The sequence below is a fragment of the Hesperophylax consimilis genome, chromosome 14, assembly GCF_061612785.1.
Source record: "Hesperophylax consimilis isolate HC1 chromosome 14, BYU_Hcon_1.0, whole genome shotgun sequence".
NCBI lineage: Eukaryota > Metazoa > Arthropoda > Insecta > Trichoptera > Limnephilidae > Hesperophylax > Hesperophylax consimilis.
The window spans coordinates 17,958,003-17,983,174 of NC_142849.1; positions in this window are offsets into that span (position 1 = coordinate 17,958,003).

Here is a 25,172-nt window from a genome sequence, read left to right on the forward strand (position 1 = left end):
TCTTCATATCATCAGCGAACATTAGAATGAGAACACGGGTGAATATGTTTTTTTGTTTCAATTTGGTAGGCGGGAATGGGTACCGCCGCCCTGGGAACCATTTATTGGATGACCAACACCTCTGCCACAGGTCACCCCAAGTGGTTCGCTACGTTTGGTGACTTAGCAGGGGTGCCCGGGTTCATGGGTTAAGGTTTGCCCAGGTCTTGGTGGCGGGTGCGTCGGCCCACCTTCTGCGTGGCGGGCCGGTTGGGAGATGCTGGTTGAGGGAGACCCTTTACAACCGGTTACCGCTGTCCGGGCCGCTCGATAGTACAAGGGCCCGACCCTCAGGCTCACGACTAAGGGTGGGCTGCCCCATCAGCGAGTGTAAAAACCCCGCCACTGCTGTTGTGCCGGTTCGTGACCGGAGGGGACCCAGCAGCAGCGTTTGGGGCGCATTGGATGCCCTCTCCAGCCGGACTCTCCCAGCCTATCGCCTAGCACCGCAGTGGGTGGGCTGGAACCAAACGCTCATCACTCCTGGACAGCCTGAACCCCATATTCCTACCCACCCCTCACACCTTTCCATTCCAGACCTTCCTTTCACTTCATACCCTTAAAAACAAAAAAAAAAACAAAAAAAAAAAAAAAAATTAAAATCATGAATATACATAAAAACAAACATAACATCTTTTCAGCGGCGAGTAGCAGGCGTCCCCGGTGCGGGCCAAAACTGTTGATAAATTTTGCCAACATTCGCGGCCTGCACACAAATTTAAATTCCGTCCATCACCATCTTTTGTCCCAACGTCCCAACCTTCTTTTCCTATCCGAAACTCAGATAGCCGAGCCGCCAGACTCCTCCTATCTGGACTGCCCGGGCTTTACCCTCGCAAGCAAATTCCGACTGAAAGGATGAGTCTGCCTCTATAGTCGAGCTGACGTCAACTGTGTGCGACTATTGAGTCTGGAAAACTCCAGATTCGACGTAATGTGGGTGCGCGTCAATCTTGCCAGTACGGCAAGATTCTACGCATGTCTATACCGCTCACCGAACCATAGCGAATCAGACACTTCCGAGCTCTTCAAACATTTGAGCGATACTATTGATGATCTCTTGCCCCGCTACCCTTCGGCCGAGTTTGTTGTTCTGGGGGACTTCAACGTTCATAACGAACCATGGTTGAAGTTCTCAGGCCCAACGGACTCGGCTGGCCGACAGGCGGAATCCTTTGCCATTTGCTACGGATTAGAGCAATTGGTTCAGGAGCCTACAAGGGTTCCTGATGTCCAGACTCACCGCTCCAATCTGTTAGACCTATTCTTAACTACTGTGCCACACGGTTATAAGATTGACGTCACAGCGCCTCTGGGATCATCTGACCACTGCCTAGTGACGACATCAATCCCCGTTAGCCTCAGACCAACCAATGAGAGGCTGAGGAGAAAAGTGTGGCACTATAGGTCAGCAGATTGGTTCGGTATGCGGGCCCATTTCAATGCTTTTCCGTGGTCAGCTGTTTGTTTTCGGACTTCGGACCCTTCAAGATGTGCCCAGGAGATTGGTGAAGTCATCAAATCGGCGATGGATGGCTTCATACAATCGACTACTAAAGAAACTGGTGTGGGCTCAAAGCCGTGGTTCAGTCGACAATGCTCCGAAGCAGTTCGACGAAAAAACGCGGCTTACCGAGCCTACAACACATCTCGAACGCCCGAAAGCAGATCAGCATACAACAAATCGGCAAAGGAATGCAAGAGAATCATCAATAGGTCAAAATTCGAACACGACCTGCAGATCAGCAAAAAGCTGGCTGCCTGCCCGCATGGCAGCAGAGCATTCTGGTCGCTTGCGGGCTCAATAGGTCGAAATTTTTGCAAACCCAGTTTGCCACCTCTTACCAGACCTGACGGCTCACTAGCAAACACCGCCACCGAAAAGGCAAACCTTTTAGGGAAAATGTTTGCGGAAAACTCGACCCTCGACGACGGGGGTGCTGTTCCGCCGTCGGTTCCTCACTGCGGCTTCTATATGAAAAAGCTGAGGATCCGGCATCGGGATGTACTCCACGTCATACGGGGGCTCGATGTTAACAAAGCTAGTGGACCTGATGGAATACCTGCCCTGGTATTGCAGAGGTGTGCTGCGGAAATAGTTCCAGTTTTGACAAAGCTCTTCAAAATGTCCCTGAAGTGTGGCACTGTGCCCTCTGGTTGGAAAAAAGCGGTAATTCACCCTATTCCCAAGAAAGGTGACCGCTCCAACCCGGCCAACTACCGCCCCATAGCGATCACATCAGTTCTGTCCAAAGTGATGGAACGTGTGATCAACGACAAACTGCTCACATACCTCGAGAAGAACAAAATTATCAACGACCGTCAATACGGATTCCGGCGGAACCGCTCGTGCGGTGATCTTCTCGCGTATGTGACGCATGTTTGGGGGCGGTGCCTGGAACGTCACGGTGAGACCCAAACGGTCGCACTAGACATATCCAAGGCCTTTGACCGGGTCTGGCACCGAGGACTTGTCAACAAATTGCATTCTTACGGACTTCCCGCATCCCTGTGTACGTGGATTGCTGACTTTTTAAGGGATAGGTCGATTCAGGCGGTTGCTGACGGTTTCACCTCTTCCTCGCACTCCATAAATGCTGGCGTCCCACAGGGATCGGTTCTGTCTCCGACTTTGTTTTTGTTGCACATCAATGACCTTTTGACATGTGCACCGATTCATTGTTACGCGGATGACAGTACAGTTCATGATAGCTTTTTGTTTGACAAGCCCCCAAAGGGCACACAAACTCCAACGGCTCGGAGGGCTTTGAAGCAGAGAATGGACGGTTATCTCGAGAGTATTTCCTCCTGGGGTAAAAATAATCTCGTCGAATTTAATGTTTCAAAGACCCAATCCTGTCTGATTACGTCTAAAAGGGATCCAAATGATAATCTAGTCTCCTTCAACGGAAGCAATCTTCCGAACAGGCCTTCCATTGATATGCTTGGTGTAACTATAAGTGACCAGCTCAGGTACGGGGGCTCCATCGAAGCTAGAGTAAAGTTGGCCTCTCAGAAGCTGGGCGTACTGTACAGGGCCCGCAGATACTTTAATAGTACACAACTGCTCACCCTGTACAAATCGCAAGTGCGCCCTACTGTCGAATTTGGCAGCCATCTCTGGTCTGGAGCCCCAAAATACCTGAAAAAAACCCTTGACTCTGTGCAGAAACGGGCGGTCCGTTTGATAGATTCCCCAATCTTAACAAACGGACTGCAATCTTTAGAGCACAGGCGTCAGGTAGGTATGCTGTCCTTGTTCTATCGGTATTACAATGGAAGATGCTCTGAGGAACTAGCGTCATTGATCCCTTCGGCACCGGTGCGTAGTCGGGATACACGCCAAACGCGCGCTCAACATTTGTACACAGTTGACACTTGTCACATGAGAACGGGTCGCTTCTATGATTCGTTCTTAAGTTCAACAGCTCGGCTGTGGAACGAACTGCCGGCCTCTGTGTTTCCTCCCTCCTACAACATGGGACTCTTCAAGACCCATGTTCACTCCTTCCTCTCCACAAAAAGACTCTCCACACAGCATCCCCAAAGATGACATAGGCCCTGAGGGAAATTATTTTCTTCAGGGCCTCCTGTGTGGAGTAAATATAAAAAAAAAAATATATATATGTTTGTTACGTCGTTAATGAATAAATTAAAAAGTAAAGGACCAAGATGCGAACCCTGGGGTACGCCACTGGTAGCTTCGAACATGTAGGATAAGTGATCATTAATACAGACAGTTAACTGACGCCTAAGTAGGTAACTCTTAAACCAAGATAAAAGGTTTCCATTAATGCCGAGTTTCAAAAGTTTATTAATGAGGATTTTATGACAGACCTTATCAAACGCCTTACTGAAGTCGGTATATATAGAATCAACTTGTTGTTTGTTGGCAAGTGCATTGGAAATAAAATTTTCATATAATGTTAGGTTAGTCAAAGTTGATCTGCCGGAGATAAAGCCGTGTTGACAAGTTGCGATACAAGAGTTTACAAAGAAGCTGATTTTCTTAAGAATCAATTTCTCAAAAAGTTTAGGTATAGACGATTGAATACAGATAGGCCGATAATTTTCAACAAAGGATTTATCACCACTTTTAAATACAGGAGTTAGGTAGCTAAGTTTCCATATTTGTGGAAAGTGTCCTGTGGAGAGTGACTTGTTGAACAGTATATTAAGCGGAACAGATAAACTTTGGACACAATTCTTAAGTAAGATGGAAGGAATCTTATCAGGTCCCGAGCTCGTTTTGGGTTCAAGTGATTTAATACAGACTATAATGTCTTCAATATCAATGTGTATTTGCGATAAGTGTAAATTTATATCCGAATTGAAGTAAGGAATTAAGTCATCTGGAATATCAGGTTCATACACGTCCTTAAAGTAATCAGCAAACATGTTAACAATTTCATAAATTTTACTGGAGCTATTTTGTCTGTAACGTATATTACCAGAAATACCAGCATCATTGTTTTTCATTGATTTTGTGTATTTCCAAAAGTATTTTACATCATGAAGTATCGTGTTCTCAACCGAATTAATGTAATTTTTATAACATCTTTTTGTCATTTTTTTGCAATCTCTTCTAATATTGTTGAATGCCGTATAGTTGGGAATTGTTCTGTGTTCTTTATATTTTTTATGTGTTTCTTTTTTAATAACAATTAACTGAATTAATTCTTTGCTGAACCATATCGGATACTTTCGTACTTTATGATGAATTAGAGGAATTGTGTCGGAAATGATACTATTCAGTTGAGAGTAAAATAGTTCTACGCTATAGTTGAGATCACCTTCCTTGAGAACAGACCAATTTACTTTGTTAAGTGCATGATTAATGTCCTGGTAATTAGCATTAATGAAATTACGACTACAATTTTTAATTAGAGGGTCACACTCTATTGTAATAGGTACTAGTATTGTAAGTGGAGGGTGGTGACTATCAATTGGGTCAAAGGATTCGGCTGACTCATAGACTTTTATACCCTCATCAGTAGAAAAAATTAAATCAAGTGTCCGATTACTACAATTCAGCACATTGTTACATTGAAATAGACCTAAATAGTTCGACATGTCTAAGATTTCTCTCTCGCACGCCGTTAATGGTAAGTAATCCAAATCATTAAATTTACAATTAGGTAGGTTATAATCACCGCAAATTATAATATTGTGATTAGGGTGGTTAGATTTGAGTAGCTCGACATCTTCACAGTGATTTTTATACATTATTATATTAGAATTTGGTGGAATATATACACATCCGATGATAGTTTTTTTGGATTTATCGTTTAACATTACAAAAATTTGCTCAACATCATTGTTTTTGTTTTTTAATAATTTCGATGAAAATTTTTTATTTACTGCTATCAGGACGCCTCCTCCTCTTGATTTGGAGCTGGTGTTCCGATTTCGGTCAACTCGGTAGATACTGTGGTTAGGTAGACCGAGCTCCGCTGAGTATATCGATGGTTCCAGCCAGGTCTCAGAGAGTATGATGATGTCCTGTGTGATGGTGGGTGCATTAGTTCTAAAGTCACTGAGTTTAGTACGAAGTCCCCTGACGTTCTGGTAGAAGATGTAACGTGGCGCGGTTATAAGTTTTTTGGTATATTTATTATAATTTTGGGTCTATTGTTTATATATTTGATAATTAAATTATTTTCTCCCTTGCTTTTTCGATCTTCCAGCTCCTTCCACAAGTTTTGTACTTCTTGCCGTTGAAGCATTGTTAAGTCGTTCTTGGTCTTGATAATTACATTTCCATACGGTATTCCTTTTTTCTGTAGAACAGTTCTGGCTTGATATTTATCGGACAGTTCGACCTTGATGGGGCGTGTTTTATTAGTGTCCTTCTTACCCAATCGATACACTTTAATTAGCGAGGTATCTACATTATCAACATTGTTAAGAATATTCTTGACATTATTCAGATCTTCACTCATTGTTGCAGTTTGAGAATTACCCGAGCTTTCAGGAACATTGAACATTATTACATTTTTAGATCGCGATTTTCTCTCGTCCATTTCATTCAAAGTTTCGCAAATTCCTGTTAGTTGTTCCGTTTCGATGTTGGTAGTTGATAAATTTTTGGAATGATTAGGTGAAATGTTCCTGTAGGCATTCAATTCACCTTCAAGAAAACCAACTTTTGTGGAAACCAAACTAATATTGCCTAGTAGCACTGAGAGTTGAGGCGTTAATTTACCCATTTGTTCTTTAGTAAATTTATTAGTGGGATCCATGATGGTCGTATTTAAATCACGTATAATATTGTTTGCTAATGTGATGAATGCATATGTATCGCAGGAGTCCATGATAAAGTAGCTGGCGAGATAGGTTTAGCTGCCCTGACTTGTATCGGCGGGAAGGAGTGAGTACTTGCGCTGAGCGGCTAGTACGGACACGCACACAGTCACACTAGAGTAGTAAGTCGCGCTCGGTGGAATTAGGTACCTAATAGCGGTAATGGCGGATTATTTTTAATAAACTTGGGTTTTGAGTTGACACAACACGTATGTGGAGTGATGCACTACTTTCACTGCACTGTTACTAAATTAGCACTAGAGTAACGTATTACTTATGATCAGGATCTATTTAAATTCGTTATTTTTTAAATATTTTAGCAGGAGCTGATTCAAACACGTTAGTAATGTGTATATTCGTATTGTTGTATTATTATGAAAAGTGATGAAAAAATAAATTAAATAGGTTAGGTTAGGTTTACACATTTAAGTACAGACTAGTTAATTTTTAATTCTGAAATTAATTTTTTATGACCTTATTTTAATTTTACAAAAGTGAGTTGATTTGTCATTGTCCAGAGTTGTAACGGAACCGATACGGGCATTTATCCTTTTGGGACCGGTATTTCGAATAGTAATTTACTAAGAAAATGATTACTAATTTTGGTGTAGCCGTCTCGAACCAGAGAGCATAGCTATATAACTTTATTGCCGTACATGTAAATATTTGTTTTTAAATAATCTTTTCGGTCGCTGTCCTCTCATTTACGTTTTTAATACACTGATTATCAACCATTAAACGTTTTGTCATACGCTGCAAAGTCAGTAATTTTTTCTTTCACAAAAATATCTCGGTGATAAAAAATATTTGGCATTTTGAAGTACCGTGCTCAGTTTTCTGGTTATGCTAGAAAAAAGCTATGCACGGTGTTACCCTTGTATGTAGCAAACACAAATCTTACTTAGAGAATCCCGTCTCGGTTTCATAAAAATCGACATTATAAAATAGACTGCACTGGGTGAGGAGTGTTGTCATGCTGGACAAACTCCCAAAGAAGAGTGCACTTGATAAATCAAAAGGATTAACCAGTCAACTTAGGACAGTGGTTTTTCAAAACACTTCAACACAATATTGAAAAGTGATAAAAAATCATGAAAGGTGATAAAAAACTGGATCACTTTTTCAAAAGTGTGTTGAATTGACACTGTCCTGCGTTGCCATGGAATCAGAAGAAGGATGGATGAAGGATGGATGGATGATGAAGGATATTGAGCTTAGCCCAGCAACACACTAAAGGGAATTCAATTCAATTCATTTTTTTTCTAAGGCGTTTTTAAATAAATTACTTTTAATAAACATATATTATAATTCTATATAAGATGTATAGAATATAGAATTATATCATATATATAAGTTTTCTTCTCCTGTGCACAAACATCAGCTTTATCAAGAGGGTGTATAGGTTCAAAACAGTTGCGACAGTTTTCCATCTTATTAATTCACAAGTGAATACCAAAATCTGTGTTAACAGAACCCACGCTAGCTGGGTGTTAATTTGGACATTTGGACATTTTTCGTGCAGAAAAAATCATGAATAGGCTCAACTTAGTCAATAAGCTAGCTGGAACTAGCTGGGGATGCGACGCTAACACCCTAAAAACGGCATCCATTGGCCTGGTTTTCTCAACAACTGAATACTGTGCTTCTGTATGGGCTAGAAGCGCTCACACTTCCATGGTCGATGTTCAACTTAATGCCATAATGCAAATCATCAGCGGAATTAAAGAATCAATACCTCTACCGTGGCTCCCCGTACTTGCAAAACTTAACCCCGTCAAATATCAGGCGAGATATTGCAACAAAGGGAATACAAGAAAAAAGCACAATACCTTTGCACGATAATGTTGTCTCCCACACTGCTTGCCGATAGTCCCGAAAACCCTTCTGGATGGAAGGAAAGGGGCTCTTCCGATTATCTCTAACTCCAAAAACAACGTGGGAATTGCCCATCTCATGCACGACCCAGTGAGAGACAGCCTGGATTCTCACTGCCTATTAAACTCTGGTCCACCATCAATAGGATAAGATCCTCCCACAGTTGCTGTGCCCACATAATGCACAGGTGGGGCATTAAAGAGTCAGCGATGTGTGAATGCGGTGCAGATCACCGAACATGTGGCTAACGAATGCCCACCGCATTCACTCACCGGGAGGGATTAATTAGGTCCACAGGGCAACGCCTAAGGCCCTAGACTGGCTCACTGACCTAGATGTTCCCCTCTAAACCTCCATCATACAAACGAATAAGAAGATTGTGATATTTTGCAATAAAATTTATCATGTTGTATAAAAATTTCTTGAGAACTTGAACTAAAAAAATATATATAAATTATATTTATTTAAAAAACTTTATTAACATCATAAATCGAAGTATAATTAATAGATACCTTGCTATGGCAAGGTAAGACTATGGTCTTACTGGATCTGGAAGGTTTTTTTTTTTTAATTTTAGCGACTATATAATCTAATTAAGAAACTAACTAACCGTCACGCCATTTCCCCGCAGGGGTAGGCAGAGAGGACGGACTGTCAAACAACTCAGTCTTGGTACACACTTCTTGCCTCATTCACATTCATACATCGTCTCATACATACTCTTCTAATATTCTGACTCTTGACATGGCCCGACTCGAGTATCTGATTCGCTTGATTGCGCCATGTCTTTCTCGGGCGTCCCCGACTTCTGCTACCATTTGCATTTGCATCATATATCCTCCTTGCACTCCTATCTTCGCTCATTTGCTCTACATGCCGAAACCATCTAAGCGTCCCTTTCTTAATCTTATTCATTACGCATAAATCAGCCTTGCACTCTTTGCGGATCTCCACATTCCTCACACGATCAAACATTGTTTTACCACACATACGCCTCAGGGATCTCATTTCAACAGCATTCAATATACTTTCATCCTTTTATTTTATTCGTTTTATATCTGGGGGAAGGACGTTGTAGAGTTTTTTTTTATTAAATGCTGTTTTTGTGCCAGTATGGTTTTATAACCGTATTTTTGAATAGTTTCAATACTATATTTTTGGCACATTTTTTTACATTTTGTATATCAAAACTATTGAAAAGAGTATAGTTTTTATGATTATTTTTTTAATTGTATTCGGGTTTAGTTGTGTACTTAGATATAGCAGATCCCCATTCTTTAATTCCAAATTCGATTCGAGAGTGACTTAATACGTAGTAACTTTTTTCATGCCCGTTTTATTTACCACATTTTTTAAATTTTTAAAGAAATATATAAGGTTTATGACTTTTTCCGGTTGGGAGCAGTTGGAACTTTTGTGCGTTATTCATTCAAAAACAATTTAATTTATAGACCCAAGATTTCAGTTTTTTAAGGGTGGGAATCTTTTTCAAAATCAAAAATTAGACTCCCTCCGGTCAAAAAAATCATTTTTCATAATGATTTGTAATAAGTTTTAAAATTAAAATTTCCGCTACAAATATTACAGTGCGGTTTCGAAAAATATCGATCAACTTGAACAAGTAATTTAAAAAACATTCCTGTTTTCCATAAACTAGCGCCTACTTTTGGAGATGATCAATTACTTTGCTACAGCTTTCGTCGAAATTGCTAAAGTTTCTTTATTAAGCCCTGAAAAAGTTGGGGAAATATTTTTATGACAATTTCCAAATTCATCATTCAGTTTTTTCTACTAACGGGCTACATAAATCCATTCCACCTGTAATCCTCCAATCCGTCCATCCTTGTCAGTTTATGATGGAAAATCGGATGAATAAAATTACTCATAAATTATATTATTATAACATCGTTAGGTTCTTAAAAAGTTTAAATATTATTTAAATGCTTTTATTTCCGACATGAATATTAAATCTGAATTTGTAAAGTTTCTCTAGAGAATCCGGATAAGAGAACTTCGGCTTAAAGATTCGATTTTTTGTCGGATATTTTTCAATCTGTTTATATTCATAATATCAAAAGTTAGTTTGTATTCAGTAAGGCTGTGTAAGTTGATAATCAAGCCGATGGAATTATACTAACGTATCTACGTGTTTTTTTCCCAAAGTATAAAATATCTGAATAATTTTGAATAAACCAAGTTTTGCATCCGCAACCTCAGTGTGGACTCAGTGTGAAATATATTTATACTGATTTTTGTGGTTTTTCTATTATAGTCAGGAGCAATGATTTAAATACGATACGATTATACAAAAATGTGGTTTTAACAACAACATAGAGCAAGACGTTAACATATTTATACGTTTTGATGATTTTTAAGAGCATTTCTTAATCTTCTTCTAATTAATATCACTCTTAAAGTTAAAAAAAACTGTTAAATGGTAAAAATTAAGCGTACACCACCTGCTCGGACATATCATATCATTTTTAATCAAATTTTTGATGGTGAAGATGATGAACTGGTTCCCAGTATTGATCTAGGCCAAGAGTTCACTGTCAACCCTGATAACAAGCTACCAATTTTGTCGGATTGTGATACTTCTGTCCATATCAAACAACTTAAAAGGTTTATGCTGCAATGGCCATTATTTCAGATCCATCATGTCGGGCCAGAAAGGATCAGCAAATAAGGATACAAAGGAGCTGTTAAGTTTATCTGATATGATGGCCCTTGAAATAGTTAAGGTGGAGGGAATTCTATCAGTGTGCCCAGCTAAACACTCACCAAGTAATCTACAAATTGCTCGAACCCATGCCAGGAACACTGTGGCTGCCACCTCTTCTGACTCCAGAAATATAGACTATCCTTGCTTGCCACGGGTAACTAAAAATAACGCTCTTGCTGGACCTTATAGATCATTTGTGCTCGTTTTTCCATCCAAAAACATCCCGTCCACATCTGAAGCAACTAAAAAAACTATTAAAAACTGCTTAAAATCCAACTGCACTGAGCATACGAGTTACTGGTATGCAAGGATTAAAAAGTGGTGGGGTGTTAATACACCCAGTATTTCCACTGAAGCAAAAATATTAGCTAAGGCTTGAGTTCTATCTGATGCCGGCCTTAAAGCAACAGTCTTCCCCAATTGCCTCCCTCGCATTACAATCTATGATCTTTCCCAGGACATTTCGACTGATGGAATTGTCAAGACTATTCATCACTAATATTCTAAAGATACCAGTCTCTCTTTGGATACCCTGAAAACTAGCATATCATTTTCGCACAAGTCTGGCCCACGCACTGGCAGCTGCAATCATATTTTAAGGGTGCCTCCATCAAAACATCACTCTCTAATAGCTAACAACAAGCTGGCAGTAGACGGGTAACCACACCGTGTGAGAGACTGGGTAGATTAAATGTGGCCATTGTCAATTATATGGCCACATAGTTTCCAAATTCCAAACTGAAGTAGCCACCTGTCCTCACTGTGCCAAATTTGGACATAACCGCGATGCGTTGGCCAAAAAGGAAAAATCTCCGAAATGTGCCACTTGCATTTCCTTCCAAAAACCGGCCTCCTACAATACTTCATCAAAGTACTGCCCTGCCCGCCAAGCTGCCGAGAGACGTGAATTATCTCATGTGATTTTTTAAGCTAAAACCTAAAGAATCGTTTAGTGAATAATGATTTATTTTTACTTCGGAAAAACAAGCACTAAGGACAAAACCAAATAAATTAAAATTGTGTTATCAGAACGTCAGAGGCATTAAAATAAAATTATCTTTGCTTCAATCACCACTGCAAATGTTTGGGCACGATATTGTCCTACTTTCTGAAACGATATTATCCTACTTGGTTAAAACCAAATATTTACTCTAATGAATTGGGTTTTATTAATAATATCGTGCACAGATTAGAAAAAAAGTTTTTTTCACAAGTGCTAAAAGCAGAAGGGGTGGGGTCTTAATAGCTATCAGCAAGATATATATAATATAATTAATTACGTCTGTACACAAACAACTTCAGCAAATCCTTCTACAGATGAATTTTGCCAGGAATAAAAAGATTATTGTGTGTTGTATTTACATCCCATTGAATTCAAGTAATGAAGTATACAAGTGATATAGTAACGAAGTGGAACTTTTATTAAAAATAAATCCTAGTGCACCATTTCTGCGTACTGATGATTATAATCTACCGAATGTGAACTGGGTAAACAGTGACAATAATATCAGTGTTAGTGAGTCTGAACGTATTATTTTAGACATGGCATTATACCTGGGTCTGAATTAGGCAAATATTATACCAAATACAAATAATCGCACTCTAGACTGTTTTTCAAACCTAGAGTCACTAGTATTTCAAGAAAGTAGTAAACCGCTGGTGCCCATGATGCTTATCATCCTCCTCTGAGGAAAGAAAAGTTATAATTTCCAATGTACATGTTAAAACTTGTAAATTGTCTTTTACTATTTTTTTTTAAAGTTGATTATGAGAAAATTTATAATTATCTTCGCTCATATGTTTGGTCATCTATGCAATATGTTGATATCAATACAGTTACTAATAATTTCTATGCTGTTTTGGAAAAGGCTAATAGCATGCATATTTCTACCATGAAAGATAAGTCCAATACCTACCGGGAATGGTATTCCAGAGAACTTATAAATCTCCTAATCACCAAAAAATTTAACTATAAAAAATACATATTTTATCAAAAAAATTCTGATTATAATTAACTTAAGGATTTAAAACTTCTTGTAAAGAAATATCCATGACCTGCTATTGTAAATATTCGTATTTTTATTAAATTCAGTTTTCCATAATGTATAATGTTAGTTACTTTTGAAAATACTCTAAATCACTTAAAGAATATGATTCTGATTTCCCTTCCATTATGCACCTAAACGGCGCCTTAGCAATAATACTGATGGAATTGTTAACTTTTGTGCAAAATTTTTCAAATCTGTTTATTCAAATAATCAGTACTCAAATAATAATCCTATAACAACAACAACTCGAGTTGAAATTCTTAATATTTAACTGTGTACCGAAGTCTCTCTGATGTAATAACTAAAATAAAATCTCTAGATAGCTTCAAGTCTGCGGGATCGGATAATTTTTCCTTTATATTTATCAAAGTAATAGCTATTTCATTAATCAAATTTTTTAATCTCTCTTTATTTAGTAGAATTTTTTTTTGACTAATGTAATATCAGTTACTTGACTCCGATTTTCAAAAGTGGTGACAATTCTAAAATGTATTCAATCTATCATACCTAAACTCGTTAAAAGCCTTGTATTGGACAAACTAATTATTAGAATAATGGTAACAAAATTATCAAATGTGTCTAGTGGCGCCATCTATATTGAAACAATGTGTAACATTTCAAATACAATAAAGATTATTCTTTTGTCTATTGCGAAAAGCAACGTGTTTTTAATAGGTTATGGGCAAATATCCATATATTTTTCGGTTTTTACTGTGTAAATTTAGTATAAAACAGTCGAAAATTGTTGACTTTTCGTGGAAATATGGCTGTAAACTATTTTCAAAGTATTGAGAAGCTGACAGGACGCCAGAATTATGATCAATGGAGTTTTGCGGTTGAAAATCTGTTGGTGCTTGACAACCTCGCTAACTATATCAAGTCGGAGCCAGATAAAAATTTCGAGTCAAAAGCATCAGATGACGCAAAAGCCAAGGCGAAGCTAGTTTTAACTATTGACCCTGGATTGTACGTGCATATTAAAGAAACAAAAACAACTTTAGAGTTATGGATTAAACTGAGGTCTATATTTGATTACTCAGGCTTTTCTCGTAAAATATCTCTACTAAGACATTTAATCTCGTTACGACAAGAAAATTGTGATTCCATGACTTCCTACGTCACGCAAGTGGTCGAAACAGCTCAGAGATTGAAGGGCACAGGATTTGCAATTACAGAAGAATGGGTCGGATCGTTACTTCTCGCAGGTCTGCCAGAAAAATTCATGTCAATGATTATGGCGGTGGAGCACTCAGGAATGCAGATTACCACCGATTTAATAAAATCTAAGTTGATTGATATGGAGGTTTCAAAGAATGATGTGGATTCCAGCGGCGCAGCATTTGCTGCAAATAAAAGCTACAAGCAAAAATTTAAAAATGGCGCGACGTCATCGAAAAATTTAAAAGTGACAGGTGACAAGACCATCACTTGTTACAAATGTAAACAGACGGGTCATTATCGAAACCAGTGTCCAGTGTTACAAAAAAACAAACAATCAAATGCTTTTAGTGTAGTTTTTTTGAACGGAGAATACAATAAAAACGAATGGTACATTGACAGTGGGGCAAGTGCACACATGACGGCCAACAAAGAGTGGATAAAACACGCAAATTTTACGCCATCTTTATCAGAGATAACCGTCGCGAATAATATGAAAATGCCAGTTTTGTGTTCCGGAGATGTACAAATAATAACTAACTGCAACTACGATATCATGGTTAAAGATGTGCTTTGCATACCGAGCTTAACAATAAACCTGTTGTCAGTGAGCGAACTAATCAAGAACGGAAACAATGTTCTTTTTGGTGAAAACAAATGCTACATACGTAACACTAAGAATGTGTTGGTGGCCACAGGAACGTCAATAAATGGAGTGTACAAGCTAAATATCAAAGTAGCAGATTGTATACTGGCAGCACCTGCTGTAGCAAATGCAGATCTTTGGCACAGGCGGTTAGCGCATATTAACAGTAATGATTTAAATAAAATGAAGAACGGCATTGTAGATGGATTGTCCTACCCGGGTACCAGTGATACGACAATGGCGAAATGTGTGACCTGTTGCAAAGGTAAACAAATGAGGTTACCATTTCATCATGTTGGAAAAATAAGTACAGAAATACTACATACAATACATGCAGATGTATGTGGTCCTATGGAAACGAAGTCCATAGGTGGTGCTAGGTATTTTGTCTTGTTCATTGATGATCACAGTCGTATGACCTTCATATACTTCCACAAACATAAAAATGAAGTCTTCAAGATATTTAAGAATTTTAAAGCAATGACTGAAAATAGTCAGAAAACAAAAATAAAAATATTACGCACAGATAATGGTGGTGAATTTTGTAGTGGTGAGATGGAGAATTACTTTCTCAGAGAAGGAATTATACACCAGAAGACAACTGCATACACACCTGAACAAAATGGTGTTTGTGAACGGGCTAATAGAACTATTATAGAGAAAGCGCGATGCTTACTTTTTAATGCGAAATTAGAAAAAAAGTTCTGGGCTGAAGCGGCTAATACAGCAGTATACCTAAAAAATAGATCTGTAACTTCAAGTTTGGGAAATAAAACACCCTATGAAGCGTGGTATAAAAAGAAACCAGATTTAAGTCATATACGCCTATTTGGCAGCCCCGTAATGGTCCACATACCGAAGGAAAGAAGATTAAAATGGGACAAGAAGGCTAAAATGCAGATTCTTGTAGGATTTTCAGAAACAGTAAAGGGATATCGTGTATATGATCCCATAAAAAATATTATAACTATAAAGAGAGATATAATAGTGATAGAAGAAGAAACAGTATCATCGGAAATCAATGCAGAAAACATAGCAGAATGGATACAGGATGATGTTGAATTTGAAGGGCATGAGTCTCCGGCAGCAAACGAAGATGGCAGAGATTCAGTGGGGAAGTCTTCAATGGATGAATCTCTCCAAAATTCAAATACATCTGTATATACTGATCCGGCTAGTGAAAATGATGACGATACAAGCATCACAAACATAGAGACAGATATCTCAATCAGTGAGTTGCAACCAATTCCAGAATTACCAGAACAGGAGAAGAGAACACGAAAATCTCCGGAACGTTTTGGGTTTGGTAATATCTGTATTTCCAATTCCAATCCAGGTGTCGAACAAATAGACTTCTCAGAAGCGCTGAATGGACCAGAAGCTGATCAGTGGAGACAGGCCATGCGAGAGGAGCTTCAGTCGTTCCAAGATAACGATGCGTGGGAAATTGTTGATATACCAAGTAATGGATTAATTGTGCAAAACAAGTGGGTGTTAAATAAAAAACTAGATGTGAATGATAAAGTTCGGTATCGTGCCCGACTCGTGGCTAAAGGTTTTACGCAACGACGTGGTATTGATTATGAGAACACTTTTTCTCCTGTCATAAAACATTCTACGCTGAGAATGTTATTTGCTCTGAGTGTACAGTGGGATATGGACATAACACATCTAGATGTGACAACAGCTTTTTTAAATGGAAATTTAAAAGAAAATATTTACATGTCAATTCCAGAAGGTTTTGTAAATAAGAAAGGTCTTGAAATTAAAAAGGTCTTGAAATTAAAAAGAGCTATATACGGACTGAAACAGTCTGCTTTAGTCTGGTATGAAAAAGTGAAAGATTGTTTGCTGAACTTTGGTTTTAAAATAAGTAAATTTGAACCATGCTTGTTTACATTTTTTTATGAGAATGTCAAGATTATTGTAGCTATATATGTTGACGATTTCTTAATTTTTTCTAATAGTATTGCAGAAACAGAAAAATTATAAAATGTATTAAGTTCTCAATTTAAATTAAAAGATTTAGGTCCTGTTAGACGTTACTTAGGCATGCAAATTAGTGTAAACAAAGAATGTAAGACTTTAACTATAGATCAGCAGGAATATATAGAGCAATTATTATTAAGGTTTGATATGTCCAATTGTAAAACTTTAGATACCCCTATTGAGAGTAAGTTGAACATAGAAAAGGCTGAAAATTGTGTAGTAAACCTTCCATATCAAAAGCTAATTGGAAGCCTTATGTATTTGGCAGTTTTGACTAGACCAGACTTGTCGTATTCCCTTAGTTATCTCAGCCAGTTCAATAACAGTTATAATGAAACTCATTTTAGTTATGCTAAACGAATATTAAATTATTTACAAAAGACAAAACACTATTGTTTAACATATTGTAAGGAAAATGTAGAGCTGACAGGTTTTGTTGATGCAGACTGGGCTAGTGATAGTCTGGATCGTAAGTCTTATACTGGGTTCTGTTTTGTAATGTAATGTAATGATTTCCTGGCAAAGTAAAAAACAAAAGACTGTCTCCTTATCCAGTACTGAGGCAGAATATGTTGCTCTCTCAGAGGCATCTAGAGAAGCTGTTTATTTCAGAAATCTTATGTATGAACTTACTGGTAAAAAATGTGTAATTAAATTGAATTGTGATAATCAAAGTGCATTAAAATTAGCAACAAGTCATCAGGCACATGCTAGATCAAAACATATTGATGTTCGGTATCATTATGTTAGAGATGCAGTTAAAAATAAATTAATTAATATTGAATACATTTCAACTCAGGAAATGCCCGCTGACTTGTTAACCAAGGGTCTTTTGTCAACTAAGCATTATAAGTTCATGCACATGCTGGGAATTAAAGTTAAATAAAACAATATCTATGTATTCTGTTTAAAAATTCACATTTATTTTGTTAAGTGGGAGTATTAGAATAATGGTAACAAAATTATCAAATGTGTCTAGTGGCGCCATCTATATTGAAACAATGTGTAACATTTCAAATACAATAAAGATTATTCTTTTATCTATTGCGAAAAGCAACGTGTTTTTAATACTAATAACACAAATAAAAGCTGTAATATCACCTCACCAGTTTGGATTTGTCAGGTAGAAGTACTATTTACAAATTAATTATCTATTAAAATTTTATGACTAATGCAATAAAGAAAAAAAGAGTGGATTCTGTTTATACTGATTTAAAAAAAAGCATTTGATACAGTTTGCAATAAAATTCTTATTTGGAAATTAGAAAAGCTTTGTATACGGGGCAACATATTAGCCTAGCTTACGAGCTGTCTTACTGGTAGACAACAAATTTTTAAAATAAAATGCTCCCAGTCAGAAAAAATAATGCAACAAGTGGAGTCCCACAGGGTTCACACCTTGGTCCAATATTGTTTTCCTTATTTATAAATAATATTAAAAAATATTTCATGATGTATTTATCTTACTTTTTGATGATGAACTCAAAATTTCTAGGATAGTTCAAAATATTTATCACTATCACATTCTTGAAGATAATATCAATAAATTGTCCTACAGAAGGATTTTCACTGACTTAATATTTCTATTTAAAATTTTAAATGATGTATTTTATATTGCTTGCATTGATAAACTTTCGGATATCACTACGTAATACCAGAAGTCCGGATTTATTTCAGTGCAGAAATTCTGTTACCAACTACCATATTTTATCTATTTTTATAATATTCATTACATTATATGAAAGGAAACTTTTGACTGTCCAACTAGGAAGGTTTCCCGTTTTAGGACAGTCAAATGAATAGGTTTCAAATTATCCTGGAGAAATACAGGATTTAAGAATAGAGAAAATAAGTATGCTAAATCGAAGGTACAACTAGGCGTTCGTGATAAATAATAATCAGATTTCATTTTATAGTAATATTTCGGAATAAGTCCTGCCTAGATCTAATAACCGTTTTGTTATTTTTGAACCGAAATATGATGATTCACACAGTTTCAGCTGTGAGGGAATGTCTTATGTATTATGTATTCTTCATTGCCCAGAATACTTACGGAGGGAAATAATTATACAAAGTCAGTTGGCATTGTAGGAGCTATCAAATTAATAAATACAATAGTTCGTTTCTGAGGAAGTTTAGTTATGCATAGTAAATATTTTCGGTATTAATACATCATTTATATTATTAATATGTAAAAGTCCTTAAAAAGAGCGTTAATGGAAGTATAAGGGAAGGATTTATAAGGGAAGCACTGTTTCGTTAGGACTTGGAACAAGTGCTCTGAGAATTGGAAGAAGGTTGGAGTAATCGACCGGTATACATAGTAACCTAATAAGCCAATATTGACGTTTATGATGGGAGGGAATTAAGGAACTGATTGAGCGTTGATTTTTGTTTTTCGTCGTCTACCATTTTCCTTTTTTTCATCCTCTCGAAAATAAATCGATATTTTAAGAGTGAATATAAATTTTCTATCCCAAAAATGGTCTCACTGAACTTGACCGAATGCAACAAGATGTAATTTCAGACGCTTCATAAAAACTCTGCAAAAACTTTTTTATGTGACATTGTAAAAAAGTTGTTTTTAATTTATTTCGATTCTTACTTTTTACCGAAGATGGCATTGGAATTAATCCGGCAGCATATCCGGTTTAATCCTTCATCATGCAATCTGTACGGTGTACACGTACAGCCTCAACCCCGGCACATTTCAGTACAGCCCACCCCTAGCTTATGGCGCCCGGCGGCCTCCTGCCTTCCGGCATCCGGTCCAGCACACCGGAAGATTGCTTTTCCTTTCGCCGCCATTGTAGCGAGCTCATTTGTTTCCCGGTCGGCGGGGAGTGATGAAAAGTCGGCGAGCATCTGAGCCCCGCCGTAATAATCATGTCGTGACGATCACCTTGGATTTTATGATAAGTGAGAGCTTTCAGTATTTTGCGAGCATCGGTGCTCAAATTTTCAATGCCAGAAATATGTAGACTTTTGAGTTTAAGAACACCTGTTACTTAATCCAACATTCTACTCTTGTAAGTGAGTATTACAAATATCCATAGACTAAAATCTAAAGACATTCTTCTTATATAATACTTTCCAAATAACTCCTGATATAAATGATCATACTTTAAAATACCTTGAGGAGGATATTTTGTATTAATTTTTTACCCGAAAAATGAAAACTGTTAGTTCTGTGAATATTGAATCCCGTGGTAAAATGTATATTTGTAATTTTCTCGAATTTATTAAATCAAAACCACTTATTTACTGTAAACACAAGATTTGCATGTACCTAAATACTTAAATACTCACCTACTTTATTTTAAACCATAAATACTTAATTTTAATCAAATATGGGATTTATTGCAAAATTTGTTCACATAAACGTAAACGAAATTTCTTTTTTCCAACTTTTTTGTGGCCGGTAGGTATCGTATTGATTATTGCGATTTGAAAGCTCTTTGTTTGAACCATGATTATGAAAACTTTGGCGGGATAAAATCTCAAACGGGAAGTATTATCAAACACGGCCACAGTCTTGAACCGGAACCGGAATTTAACGAACAAATTTACATACAGATGAATGCCAAATGGTCGAGTTAAAACAGGAATTCGCGACGCCACCTGTGCTGGAGAACTTATTTAGAAAAAATACAGCTAGGGTATCTAAATTTAATAATATTAAGATCTAATTCGATCGTCGCGCGTCGGCCGGAACTAGCATGAGACGGCTTTGTATTGCAACGGTAAGTACTCTAGATACCTAATGGCTGTGAAGTACATGCGTGAGACGTATAAGAATATCTTTAGTGAAATATTTGCAAGAAACGTATTTTGTCTTATAAATGTGTTTAATATTATAACTATATTATAGTTTACTCTCTTGTTGTCTTTAAGTTAATATTTTTATACTTGGCACTTATTTAAATTGTATATCTCTTTTACTCGCAGATTATATCAAATGTATTTTTAATTTTATGAAATGTAAAAGCCCTAATTGGGCGTGTACAAACAAATAAATATATTATTTTAGTAATGTAAAAATACTTATCTAATGAAAAAAACCAATATATAACAAACAAGGACAGATGGTTTTTTAATTTTTTTGTTGATTTTTAAAAGGTTTTTATGTTTGCATGAAAAGATTTCTAATCAATAAACATTATGTGAAAAAATCTCATCTCGTGAATTTAATGTATTCTTTCTTTTTACTCTGAACAAAAAAGTATTTTTATATTTATACTAAGCTTTTATTATTAAATTTATATTTTATCCAGTTTTAATATTAAAAATTAATATAGTAACCTGTCCTTATTTTATTTAACTCTATGGTTTTGATTTATTCAACATTGTTTCACTAATGTTTTTACTATCATAAAAAAACAGGTTAATTTTTATTATAATCATATTCAAAATAAAGTTGTAGACTACTTACTACAACACGGCGCAAGCTAGCGTAGGAAGTAGAGAAATATAATAAAATGTTAAAAAAAATGTAAATATGCATACCTCAGAACAAGTTACACCTAGTGAGGAAAGTTAAATTATGCAGCTAATTATCGCACACACTTATGTTAAATTGTCTGAATCTGTTCACAATATTTCAATAAACGCCGATTTATCGGAGCTAAAACTGTAACTAAAAACAGAAAATTCCATACCCTTTTTTCCCGACTTCGGCAAGCCGAGTACTTAAGATATTATTATGGTGTAAGAATTTCTTTTGACCTGCTTTTGTGAAAGTTTCTTTAAAATAGTCACAAAAATCCCCTTTTGCGATAGAAAGACTAATACGAGAAATGGGAGCAAGACAATTAAGTTTAACTATGTTAGGCAGAAAGCATGTTTCACAGATGACTGTCACTGTTGCCAACTTCTGGTCTGTCACTAAATGGTACGTCCTTATAAAACTAATTATATCGCATTTATTTTCATGGTCTGACAAATAATAGAAAAAGATTTAGAAAAATAAAAAAAAAGCTATCTCTTAGTAATTTGAAAGTTTATAAATAATTTTATAAAACAGAAAAGCGATAAACCTTTCACCCGGTCAAGGTTGACCAATTTTTTGAATAAATATATTTTTAATATTCAACGAGAAAAATGTTATGTAACAATAACCTTTATGACACTTAAGTTTGTGTAAGTAAATGTACTTTTATAATCTGGCAAACAAAGTACTAACTATACATGTTTGCGTTCAAATTGGTCCGTTCCTGATGTTAAAATCTGAAAGAATCTTTCACCTGCTTTCAAAGACCGTTCGATTTAAAATCGAATGTCAATGGTGAATATTTGATATCATGATAATGTTTTTTCCCGGCCCCGAGGTTTTAATATACCTATGGGCGTTGAATGAGTGAGAACTGTCAATAATAATTGGAGACGGTTGAGCGAAGTATATTATATTTAAAGCTCGATGCTAGAAGGCTCATGACGAATAAGTGATTTTATCTTTTATCTTCCTCCTTTCTCCCTTGTTTCCAATTCAAAACCTCTGTTTAGTCACAGAATCTTTGCTTGTTTCTCTTTCAGAAATGCAAAAACTACATAACGGTTGTTAAAATATATATATTTTTAAAATTATTTTTACCTACACAAAGCACTACATACTACAAATCAGTAATTTTGTTAGCATTTTCCTTTGCCATTGCAGTGTACCTAATTAGATAAAGTTTCTCGCTATGTGCACTTCTAAATAATTGCCGTACCTTTTCTACTAAAATTTTAATTTTCAAAATAAAATATCACCGCGACTAAACTGTTGCGGTTAAGGAACATGCTTCCCATTTTATAAATTATAATCACATTAAAAACAATATGCCCATCTCATCAACAAAACAGGCACCCTTATGTTTCGCTAAGTCCTTGGACCAGTCCTCGCCACCTCAAAAAAACCACTTAGTCAATAACCACCTAAACAAAAAACCATTCACGAAAACGAGTGTAACGAAATGTTATATACATAGTAAGTCATATTTGTAATAAGGTGCCTTCGTTTTAATCTTAGGAAGTGCACCGCAAACAAAACAACTGATTTAATCAAGTTTAGAATTTAATTTAAGAAAGTTATAAAGAGCAAAAAGGCTTGTAGTAAAACAAAATGTGATTTGCTAATGTTTTCAATTGAGCTCTTTTGTAGTTTGCGTCTTGTTACTCTTTGTCTTATTTTGATATTTCATTCGATGAGGGCTTGTCTTTTGGGGTCCGGTCTTTAGGCCGGTCGGCGGTCTTCCTACTTAAGGCCTAAATTGGCAAAGTAATCCTTGAATTTATTATATCGTCCCTTCGGAGGGCGTTTGGTCCTTGGGCTGTCGGGCGAAAATAATCAAATTCACACTCAAGGTACACATTATTAATTTATTAAATAAAACATGGTAATTTTTCCGCCTACGTGGTGTCGCGGAAAAACACAGGTAACTTGTTGGAAAAATGTTTGTTGGGTTACGTAAAGGTTTTTTATCATCGTTGCTTGGGCTATATAGATGAAAATTATGCTCCAAGTAGTTTTTCAGAGTTTTATTTTTTCTATCTGAATTCAGTCAAGTTTGAAAAAGTATAAACACCTTATTTCAAAAAGCATGGAGAAAAAAATGATTCAATATGTGATCATTGAAGACAATATTAACGACTCTCAAACGAGAGATTTGAAGCAGAAAAATCAGCAAAAGATTCGGTCGCATTTAGTAATTAAACACAGGACCTCAGCCTTGCCTGTTGCCTGCTCTGTTCTACCCCGAACTAATTCAACCTAATTTCCTTCGGTCATATTTAACTTATTTTTTTTTAATTGCCGGCAACCCGGGCGTTTATTGAAATAACATTATCATATACAAACAAGTAAGTAACCCACCTGACTAGAAGATTTCTGTTCTGAGGCGGGTACATGTATATGCTTACATATACCCATACATACATACGTACGCATATATTTCTGTATTTGTATAGACACCTATTAATCAATATATACACAAACATCATAAGGTATTATAAGGTAATCATAAATCCAAAAATCTAAAAAAAAAATATATTTGTAATTGCTAAAAAGTTAACATGGAGTGTACATAGCGTCATAAAACCAAAGATCTAGTAAGAATTATTGGTAGTTGCTAAGAGGTTATTATGAAATATATAAATAAAACCAAATATCTAAAAGAATAATTGGAAATTGTTACAAGGTTATCATTGAATGTACATAGTAATCATAAAACCAAAAATTTAATTATTAGAAGTTGGCAAAAGGTTTTCATGGAATGTGTATAGTTACATAAAAACAGAAATTTCGTAGGAACTTTAAATTCACATAAATGCTAGCGTCTAAATCTAAAAACAATAACATATCAAAAAATAATTTAAACAAAAGTATTATGTATTAATAAACTAATTGAATTAATTGATGCGTAAAACATAACGAAACGGCGTGATATAAGTTATTTAGTTATTACATACAACCGTACCTCACAGAAGGTACTATGATAACCGATTTTTTTTTTATATCGCTTTTATTGATGTATTTTATTTTATTTTATATCAATTTATCTTATTGAACGTTAGAAAATTGTAAAATGGGGGGCCCGGAACGTGTAAAGCACCACATTATAAAATATATTTTTTTAAATAAGTTAAATTATTGTATCTAATAGAAGAGTACATTATTACAAAATTACGTATTATATGAACAGAAGTATACCCGCAAATTTCGTGATCTTTGGCGATTGTGATCATTGTGATCTCATAAACTGTAAAATGGTCAAATTTATCCAAATTACGTGCATTACGGCTTTGTAAGATAGTATTAAATTTCGTTATGTAGATAAAATATTTATCAAAAACTTGATAGAAATAAAACCTTTCAACTTCCTTCGAAAAACCGATTTATCATTCCAGAGTTTCAGTTGTGTTTTTTGTCTTCTCCATTCTATTGGCTTACTGTTAGCTTTTAATATAAATAACCTAGAGGCGCTCAATATTGCTTGTTAGTCTATAGTGCGCCACTGGTTCAGTGTAACTTAAGCCACATTGATATAAAAATAAACAAGAATGGCCTGTGCAGGATCGAAAAGAACATCGAACAAAATTTCAACTAACTTAAGTAATTCTTTAATTTTGATTTTTATTATTTCTTAGTGGACTAACAACATGTAAATGTACTACTCTAGCTGTAAATAATGTTTTCTGCTCATGATGTGAATTTTGTTCAACGTTTTTTTGAAGTTTCCATTGAAAACATCAACTAGACGGATAAAGATGTGGCATGGTGGAGGATACAGGCTACTAAAAAGGCTTCTTTATAATATGCCTGCAGTACCAACGAAGGAGTTTTGAAAGACCTGCGTTTTAAAGGCTGGACAGCTTGAAGGCTAATGCCGAGGGTCGGCCTTAGGCATTAGCCCAA